Source organism: Engraulis encrasicolus, chromosome 11, assembly GCF_034702125.1.
Source record: "Engraulis encrasicolus isolate BLACKSEA-1 chromosome 11, IST_EnEncr_1.0, whole genome shotgun sequence".
Classification (NCBI taxonomy): Eukaryota; Metazoa; Chordata; class Actinopteri; order Clupeiformes; family Engraulidae; genus Engraulis; species Engraulis encrasicolus.
The window spans coordinates 2648756-2659085 of record NC_085867.1 but is presented as its reverse complement, the minus strand read 5'-3'; positions in this window follow the sequence as shown (position 1 = coordinate 2659085).

Below are 10330 nucleotides of genomic sequence, written 5' to 3'. Positions count from 1 at the left end.
CTCTCTTCTCGTTGCCATTTGCTCTTCTAAAATCCCATCTTGAAGTTGTTCGGTTTGCTTATTTTTTTGTTTCGTTTTCACCGACTAAGACTATGCATCCTGAAATGCAACATCAAACACCAAAACAGACAGAAGAATAGGTGGCTAGACGGATGCATGGATGGATGGATGAACAGATGTCTGGTATTCTGATTGACTTATGATAACTGTTTGACTGTTGCAAATCATTTTAGGCCTGAAAATGAGGCTAAAAAGGGAAATGTGTGAGAGTGTGACATCTTTTGCACAGTCATTTTTTTTAGCAGTGTTAATTCAACAACACTTAGGTGCAGTTGTAACAGTCATTGGCTACGTTTACATGACGTTTTTATAATTCCAAATCAATAATTCAGAATTAAATAGTTCTGTCGAGTTCCCTTTGATCTTTCGAATTGTGAAGTGTTTACATGACGTTTTCAAAGCGGAATTCAGCTTTATTCAGAATTAAAGTGAGTTAATTTGGAATTAAATGTCCTATGTAAACATAGCGATAGTCCAGGTCCTTTTTTTTTGCTCTGTGAGTGTTGAATTAACACTGCATCATTTATGGCGTGACACGCACGTCTGCATTTAGTAACGTTGTCCAAGCGCATGTCCGAGTCTTGAGTCTTCAGTGTCTAAGCTCACGGAGAAGACGTCTTTGCCTTCCACAATTCAACTCTCTGTGCTACATAACGTACATGCTACAGCTAATCCTGTGCTAAGAGAACTTTTTCCTACGTCTTCTGATGTGTCGTACATCACATGGACTACGCTTATGTCCTCTTCCGTTTGTTCTCTTGAGGTCTTTAATCCTGATGTAAAGATTTAAAAGCAGTTTAATAGAAGGAGACGTGGTCTCGGATGTTCATTTTCATTATTTTTTTCCACAGACGGGTTTAAACAAACAAAAAGTAATTTGTTATTGAGGGTCTGTATTGTTTTGTTTTTGAATCTATCAATAAATTCGTAATTATGTAAACTGAGTTTCACAAGTTTGGGTTTTTTTATGTCTTGTAGACCTATGTGTATTTCGTGGTCTGTTGCTGTGTATTGCTTACTGGGTGAGGCTGCTCTTACGGGTTTCATTGCAAAACAGTGAATCTCCATTTTGTTGAATGTTGGGGAAATTGCATTTTGTATTGATGTTACACTCCAAAGGAATGCATTTTATATATAAAAATGCATTTTATATCGTTTTTGTAAGTCTGTTCCCAAAATATTTGAATGGCAAGAATTCACACAAAGATGATATGACCTCTGAACAGTCATTTCCAATAATAAAGTGCAAAAGTCAAAAATGGTGGATACGTCGTTTTGCAATGAAACCCTTCACTTGTTCCAAAGTTTGACATGCCCTCCACCACCGCACCCCTGAGAAAACCCAACTCCCATTGTCATTGTGACACAGCACATAAGTGCTCACTGCACAGAATGAAATTGCATCTATGCCTCATCCGTGCAGCCCCCAATGGCACCCCAAGGGAGCAGTGCGGCGGGACAGTACCTTGGTCAGGGTACCTCAGTTATGGAGGAGGATGGGGTAGAGCACTGCTTAATGACTCCCCCCACCAACCTGGCGGGTCAGGAGTCGAATTGGTAACCTTTGGGATACAATTCTGATGACCTAACCGCTTACCCATGACTGCCCGTGCATTAGTGGGGGGGGGCGGTGAGAGAGAGAGCGTGGGTGTGATAGAGCAGTGTTTCCCAACCAGGGGTACGTGTACCACTGGGGGTACGCGAGCACACCTCAGGGGGTACGCGGAAAAATGTAATAACAACAAATATATTGACTGTAGTCACATTGGGATAGAGCAACAGAGCATGAGTGAGGGCGAGGGGGTACATGTCATATGACAAAATGGCTTAGGGGGTACCCAGGACTAAAAAGGTTGGGAAACACTGTGATAGAGAGAGAGTGTGTGGCGGTACACTTTTACTGTAATGTTCAATTATGTGTATAAGTTATTTGTGTATGTTTGGATTTGTGTATTTATGTAAGCTGACAGACACCTTAATTTCCTTCGGGATTAATAAAAGTACTCTACTCTGTATTGTCACCAAATAGACCTGTTGGATGGCGGTGGCACCACTAGGTAGGGCCAAATCCCTACATTCATGAAAACGATCCATGTCTCCGGAGGGTCGCGTTGGACGTCGCACCATTCATTCTTTTTGGCAAATAAACCACAAGGGTGCTTGTTAGGGAACCTTGGAAGTAAATAGGTTATTGATGCTGCTGTCAAACATAACCAAGTGTGATGAAATGTCTGTAGACATTGCTTTACGAAATATCTTATGAGATTTAACAGAGATTGCATTAACGTCAGACTTGGGCATCAAGCAGCATTCTTAGTTTGTATAGGTTAAGAGTCGTAGGCCAAGGGCGCCTGGAGCCGTACGGCCGTACGCACTGTGCGTACCTTCACCAGTGGAGGAAGTTTTTTTTTTTTTTTTTAATAAATATTACGCCTATTGTGTCTTCTATGAATGTTGTGACAATGCAACATATTATATGAGAAGAAGCAGCATGAAGCAAATTAAAGAGCAGAGACTATGGTTGGGCACCATTAATTTACAAAGGCAGATAGCCTGCTTTTTGCTTCTGTGCGTAAAACTCGCGCGCTCCTGAAAAAAAGATAGGCTACAGCAACAAGTTCTAGTTCCATCAGCGGAATTCTAACTTGAGCGGCTACCTCCAGTCAGACATAGCCCACAAATTTAAGTCTAGTAGTTCTAGTTAGTAAAGACAGCTCTCCATTTCCCACTTGGAATAACACATAGACTATGTCATGGCGTCGCTGATGGCAGAAAAATCAAATAACCGAAGTTAATGTCTTGAAAGTGACAAATTTCAATCGTAGCCAAAATCCAGTTGTCATGTGGGCTAGGCAGAAGGCATTGGATGGTAGCAGACAGTACAGGTAGGCTAAGCTGTTTCATTCATCACTGAGCCCGCCGCGGCAAATATTATAGGGTACTTTGCTTCTGGTGTCATATTTAAAGTATTTTGGTTACCGTTCTGTGTATTGTGGTTTTTGAGTTTTATGAGAGGTACGGAACTTTGCTTTGTAGCCTATTAGCTTCGGACGGCAGCACTGACAGCTGGTTAGCTATGTGAGCTACGCAAATACATTGTGTTCGGAAAAAGCATTAGTTCTAAAGCAATTCTGCATGTTTTGATGACATGCAGTTTGGGTGTTTTCTAATGCTTATTGCGCACGTTTTCCTGAACAGCATTCTGCGATTTGTGTGCGAGTGCGTCGGTGGTTCTCTTGTGCTCTGTCTCTATTGCGCATTTGTTATCAGCCTGGACTAACATTCAGTGCACTCCCCGGTGGGTTAACAGGCTGATGTAGTCGCTTTCTGCCTTTTCTTGCACAACGTGCCCGGGCTTTTTATGGTCCCAGCTCAGCCATTGTGACGTGAACTTCATTCATCATGCTGCAGAAGACACCTCTGCGCCAACTTTCTACCCGAGTCGAAAAGTATAACGCTTGAAAAGTTGTATCTAATGATATGGCGTCTGCCATAGCCTACTTGTTTCATCCCCATGCACGAGAGAGAACACAAGTGCATGCAGGCCTTCGTAGTAGCATAGTCGGGGAAGTCGCTGCAGTTCAATGTCGCAGTTTAAAAAAAAAAAAAAATAGTAATAGTAAGTGTATGCATGGCTGCACCCAAAGAAGTGAAACGCCAATACAGCCAAAAAGGTTTTCAAAACCGTAGGGCCTATAGGCCAACACCTTGTCAACGTCAACAAGTTACCTTGTTTCCTAGCCTAAAGCAATAAGAAAAATTGACAACTGATAAAGAAAACCACCCCAGACATACTGACTATACTCCAATCCTATGTTTTTTTTCTCCTCCGGTGTCATCGTCCGCTGTCATTTCTCCGGGGTTTTTTTTTGAGGGGGGGGGGGGGGGGGGGGGCGGTGGTGCGTACCTTACTGGTCAAGTCTGCAGGCGCCTCTGGTAGGCTACATATTCATAATCGGCAACGCGAGACTTTTCCTTTTATTTTGTATGCCAATAACGCAAACTTGGGCCCGTTATCTGGCTCTATTCCTCAAAGATATAAATACAATGTGTAAAATATAATTTTCAATCTGTGCATTTCTAAATTCTGGCAAAGTGTCTAAATCCTTTGACGGTAGGCACGTTGTCAGTGAGAATAAAGTCATTGGGTAAAAATTACGCAAAATGCCACCAAGTGCTACAGGCTACGCTCGTCAACTGTGGGGTCAGTGTGTGTGTTTGTGTGTGTGTGTGTGTGTGTGTGTGTGTGTGTGTGTGTGAGAGAGAGAGAGAGAGAGAGAGAGAGAGAGTTAGAGAGAGAGAGAGAGCGCGTGCACAGATGTTCTTTGTAGTGAAAGGGCGCCGCATCCGCAGCATCCTCGACTTCCGTACCTCTCCTGCCGTGAGTAATACGCTTTTTTACACGTAACTTATTGTATCGTTTTGTAGACCTGCTAATATCGGATGTTTTACGCAGAAATGTATGTGTTAACGTAATGCCACTTTTCACTAGTGCGTACAAGCTGTTTAAAATGTATCAAGTCTTGCAAAAGTTCCAAGTGCTTCCAAATATAGGTGTGCATGAGCGCTCGTGCGCACCTTGTATATTTGTACTGGAAGTGGCATTCACTATTTCAGTGGCATTGCCTTGCTATGCGTAGCGGTATAACCTACAACTTAACTGTGAACCTGTAACTGTTCTGTGTGAATGCATGAATGAATGCATGCCTACATCGCATTGTTTTGTGAGTTGTTTCCTTTCCTCTCTGTTCTAGTGTTCCCATTGTGCATTTTATGAAAAAAAACAAATGACCAAAACTGGTAGTTTGTTAATGACAGCCTGTCCGTGAGCATTAAAAGGCTAATTTGGTGAGGCGCGGCAGAGGAGAGAAGTCATACCCGCTTTGCGCGAAGGGTTAGATGGATGCCTGCAGGAGTTAAGTGTAGTGTCCATCGCTGCAAAGAGGAGAGTTAAAGAGGGGAGGTCGATGGATATGCTCCCCTGCCCTTTACAGCTCCCCAGAGTCTCCGCCACGCGTCGCATCCTCGCATGAGCCAAGTGATTAATGTACACAGGGGCCGGCAGCAGCTCGGCTATTGTCCGGTTGGTAGAGCGCTTTACAATGACGGTCTGTAATAGTAGCCTACTAACCACAAAAGCCGAGCACAGAACATTGCGACCTCTTTCGCATCACGGGAAATGTTGAGAACGGATGTGAGCGGAGGGTGACCGTATGGTTCTTTGACAGAGGGCAGTTCCTGAAAGGCATCGGTGTTCCTCCTGCTCGGTGCTCCATCTGCTGCCTTCTCTCACCTTGCAGACCCCTCTGATCCTGATGGCTACACACCTGAGGGGGTAATTTAGGGCTCTACAGATGTGGGCATTTCATAAGTAGTTGTAGTTGTTGTTAGTCTTACTATCAGTACTCTAATACTTTTATTCAGAGACATAACCAGGTTTGAGTTTCTTATTTCAAGGTGAAAGACATAGGCCAGGCCTAGTTGTTTTACGCACTTTTCTCTATAGGTTTACTTTTGTTGCAGTCTTTTCCCCCTAATTTTTGTGACAAAAAGCACACACACATGCACACACATACACACGCACACACACACGCGCGCACACACACGCACACGCACACACACCAGGCAACGCAAACACAAACATGCCCCCTGGAGCTGTTGTTGAAGCAGCCCACACACTGCTGCCTTGCCTGCCTTGCCTGCCTTGCCTTGCCGGCTTCAATTCCCATCAGGCGAGCGAGCGAGTGGCACTCCTGTGGGACGGACTGACAATGAACAGAACAGCCAAAGACAGACGTGCCTGGCAGCCATCACTCGCATTTAGTTTAAAGCAGAAACACAAGTGCACTACTAGGAACATCAGGGAACACATAGACACATGTGCACACACACACACTCATGCGCAAAGGGGCACGCGCGCACACACACACACACACACACACACACAAGGGGCACGCGCACACACACACACACAAGGATGCATGCACACAGAAACACACACACACACACACACACACACACACACACACACACACAGGCACGCACGGACGCACACACACACACACACACACACACACACACACACACACACACACACACACACACACACACACACACACACACACACACACAGATGTCTCCTGCCCCTGTTCCTAATTCATACCCGGACGCCACAATAATGAACAGCGCTGTCTTCAGTATGGAATAGCCTACTACAAAAGAACACAGGTAACTCCGTTTATATACTGTAATGTACAGTACCAGTCTGCCAGTCTGGACTCAAAGTAATAGCTGTGTAGAATGAAGTCCAGTTGGAGTGCTTCCTGGAACTGTCTAGTTTTTTAAGATGGTACTCTTTGGTGACAGGCTTGGTTGATTTCAAAAAAGTTTTAGAAATACCAAGGCACCCATCTTCTTTGTAATTAAAATGCCTTTATTTTGTTGGGCATAGCATGATTAAAATAGGTATTTTAATCATGCTATGCCCAACAAAATTAAGGCATTTTAATTACAAAGAAGATGAGTGCCTTGGTATTTCTAAACTTTTGTTGAGATAATAGCTGTGTAGGCCTAGCCTTTATTAATTAATCACTAGAAATATGGGATATTAGAGATATGTACCTAGTTACGTGTATGTCTGCATTTTATTTCTCCTTTGTTTTACTAGGGTAGTTGAACAGGCAATTTCCTCTTTTCCAAGTGAGCCCTAGATGTAAATTGATTTGTTTTTATCCAAGCTATTTGCGTCCATGTTGTCCCCCCGATACCATGCAGTGTGTAGGACTACATATCTGTGCAAGGGAGAGGTATACCACTGATCTCTGAGATGAGATGAGAGCCCTTTACTGTAGTACCTACCCCCCACTGGTCGCTGGTCTCTGGTGATTTAATGTGACAGTTTTAAGGCAGAAGTCCCCTGTTCTGTTTCCTTTGCCTGTGGTTGGTGTCGCAAAACATCACATCAAAGAAATGAAAAACCTGTAGTGTAAAGCATATCCTGGAGTTAGGGAAGAGTTCATATGAGCAGAGTTGCATCCCTGCTTGTGTGTACGCTCACAAGTGTGTGTGTGTGTGTGTGTGTGTGTGCGTGTGCGCGTGCGTGTGTGTGTGTGTGTGTGTGTGTGTGTGTGTGTGTGTGTGTGTGTGTGTGTGTGTGTGTGTGTGTGTGTGTGTGTGTGTGTGTGTGTGCGTGCCTGTGTGTGCGTGCCTGTGTGTGTGTGCGCGCATTTGTGTGCATGTGTGGCCCACGGTGGAGGGAGACTACAGGTGGAGAGTGTCTTTTTTTTTGGGGGGGGGGGGGGGGCTTTTTGGCCTTTATTGGTGATTGGACAGTTTGGAGTGAGACAGGCATTAGGCTCGTTCGTGACGATGCAGTAAGATTTTTGCTAGGCAGTGGGCATGTGCACTTTGCCAGTTTGATGCATTCTGGTTAGAAAATTCTAGCCAGAATGCATCAAACAAAGTGTGCATGCCCACTGCCTAGCAAAAATCTTACTGCTTCGTCACGAACGAGCCTAATGAATGGGGAGAGAGAGAGATGAGGAGGAAGGCTCGGCAAATGACCCCGGGCCAGAATCGAACCCGGGTTGCCATTGTTGCAGTGCGGTGCCCAGCCAGTTGAGCCTCGGCTGGGCCAGGTGGTGGAGTTTCTACAGTTCATTTAGCCCAGTGGTTCTCAAAGTTCTTCAGACCGAGGACCACTTTTTCCCCCAAAAAATGTTCAGGGAGCACCTGTCAATTGAATTGTCAGTTGACAGGTGCTAATTTGACAAGCTACTTTTGATGCAGATCAGTTAGTTTATTCATATTACAAGCCTGTCTTATTGTGGTGAGGCTATGTTTAGCTGTGTATTAATGTTAAAAATATGGCCGACTGCTAGCTTGTCTTGGAAAAGTAGAAATTCCCTCGTGGACCACCTGAGCTCTGTCGCGGACCACCAGTGGTCCCCGGACCACACTTTGAGAATCACTGATTTAGCCAATCTCAAAAGAGGCCAGGATGAGATGAGGGCTCATGTGTCCTCTGCTGAGACTGGTCTTTCACTGTATCATAATAAGTGAAGAATTCTTGCACACCTCCTTGGTCAGGTGCGTAGGAGTGGAACCCCAAGGTCACCAACGTTAAAGCAAAGAAAGCTCCCGCACACTGTTCACATTTGCATGTTTTTTTTTAATTGCTTGAAGAAGGTCAGTAGACCGAAACGTTGCATTAAACCATGCAAATGTGAACAGTGTGCGGGAGCTTTCTTTGCTTTCACTGTATCCAAAATGATGATCTAGGTTGGTCATACAGTACATACAGCTTGACTTTTTAGTTTTTACTGTTTGCAAATGATGGTTTATGTTGGTCATGCAAAACAGGGGTGCGTTTCTCCACAGCCACCAAGTTGCTGACCAAGTTAGCAACTTACTTGGTTGCAATGCAATTTCCCAATGGACAGCTGAATGCTAACTGGTTTTCTTTGGCGGCCATCTTGGAAAATGGCAGCCATTTCAAGTAGCAAATCAGGTAGATTTAATTATGCTGGTCTTGAGCACAAACATGTTGAATTTCATGCTTGTATCATAATTTTATATGTCAATTCTTTGCAATAAATCAACTTTTGGGGTCTTTTTTGGTGGCCATCTTGGAAAATGGCCGCCATTTCAAGTGGCAAATCGGGTGGATTTCATTGTAAGGGTCTTAAGCACATACCTGCCAAATTTCATGCTTGTATCATCATTTGCACGATACTTGCCATATTGGCCTTGTAGCTGCTCCACTAGATGGACAGCTGAGTTGCTAACTGGTTAGCAATGATGCTTTCGAGAAACAGGGTTCAGACTGCTCTTTTACTCTTTGCAAATGATGGTCTAAGTTGGTCACACAGTAGCCTGGCTATCCCTAGCCTAACTCACTATAGTGAGGTTCAGTCTGGAAGCCATCTATTCATTTTCTCGTTGTGGAGGTGTGGTTTAAGATTGTATTGCCCATCGCTGTTTATTGAACATGAATGCCTGTTATAGTGGGTACATAGCCTATAGCCAATCAAAGTCAAACACAGGTCAAAAGATAGTTCAGTATTCGCAAAAAATGGTTCCACATCTGCTGTCACCAAAACAAACTACATATTCCATTTCCCAAATAGTATCTTCTGTGATTGGTTCCAAAACGCATGTGACCATTTTGGCCATAGTTCACCATGTTGTCCCTCAGAACAAAACAAGCAGCAAGGCAGCAGTGGTAATTCCCAGGCTAGTCACTGACAGCACACAGAGTGCACATAATGACATTTAATTAATGCCTAGGCTGGTGCAAGGTGGCAGCCAGACTGACACCACGGGGTGCGATATGTGGACATGCCACTTATGTATGTTCAGGGTACCATGCTCACGACATGCCACTTATGTTCAGGGTACCATGGTCACGGGGGAGAGTGGAGGAGATGGCATCATGTCATTAGCCACCACCACCTGGCAGCGTTGTTGGGAATCAACCCAATCCATTGTTTCCATGTATCTGGATATTTTTAAATGTGGATATATGTTTATCCCGTTTAGGTGTAAATGCAACATGAGGATAAAGATTAAAAACTAGTGCATTTTACCCCCCTAAATGGAATATTTTTTTTATCCGGATTTTTGATATGCGTATTTTAAAACTCTTGTTTACATGTAAACGGAAGGTCAAAATCAATGTGTTTTCAACCAGATCCATATACGTATTAACAGCTTCTAAGTCCTACTGCTTAGCTGCTTGCACAGGCACATTGTTCTAGTCACATTGGTTGTTTTTAGGGTCCTGATATAGCCTAGTAAACTCGCCCCACCCGCCAGCGGTCAAAATTATTTTTGCCCGCGAGTGGGTCTAGCCTCAGACAATGCCCCATTGCCCTGAATCTGGCTGACCAATCACAGCGCAGGAGACTTCTTTTGATTTGTTTTGAATCTTTGGATGCAAAGCAGACAGGATTTTCAGGGAGTGACGACAAAGTGTTGGCCAATAGGCACAGGCGCAGTTTGAAAAACAACAGGTTGTTTCCATCAACAATCTTCTGATGTGTCATTCATCGGGGCCAGACTAAATTACACATTTCATCTCACATTTAGTCTGGTTTATCAGGCTAGTTCTGATCTGATATTGGTATTGTGCCACTGCTCCTGTCGTCTGGCTATACCACTTCCTTCTTTCAGGCCACTTTTTTAGACTTGCTCTCACCAGAATGGCAACGATCAAGTTGAGTTTGAGTAATGCAAAAGGACTCAATGTTTCAATCCCTCTTAGTTCAGC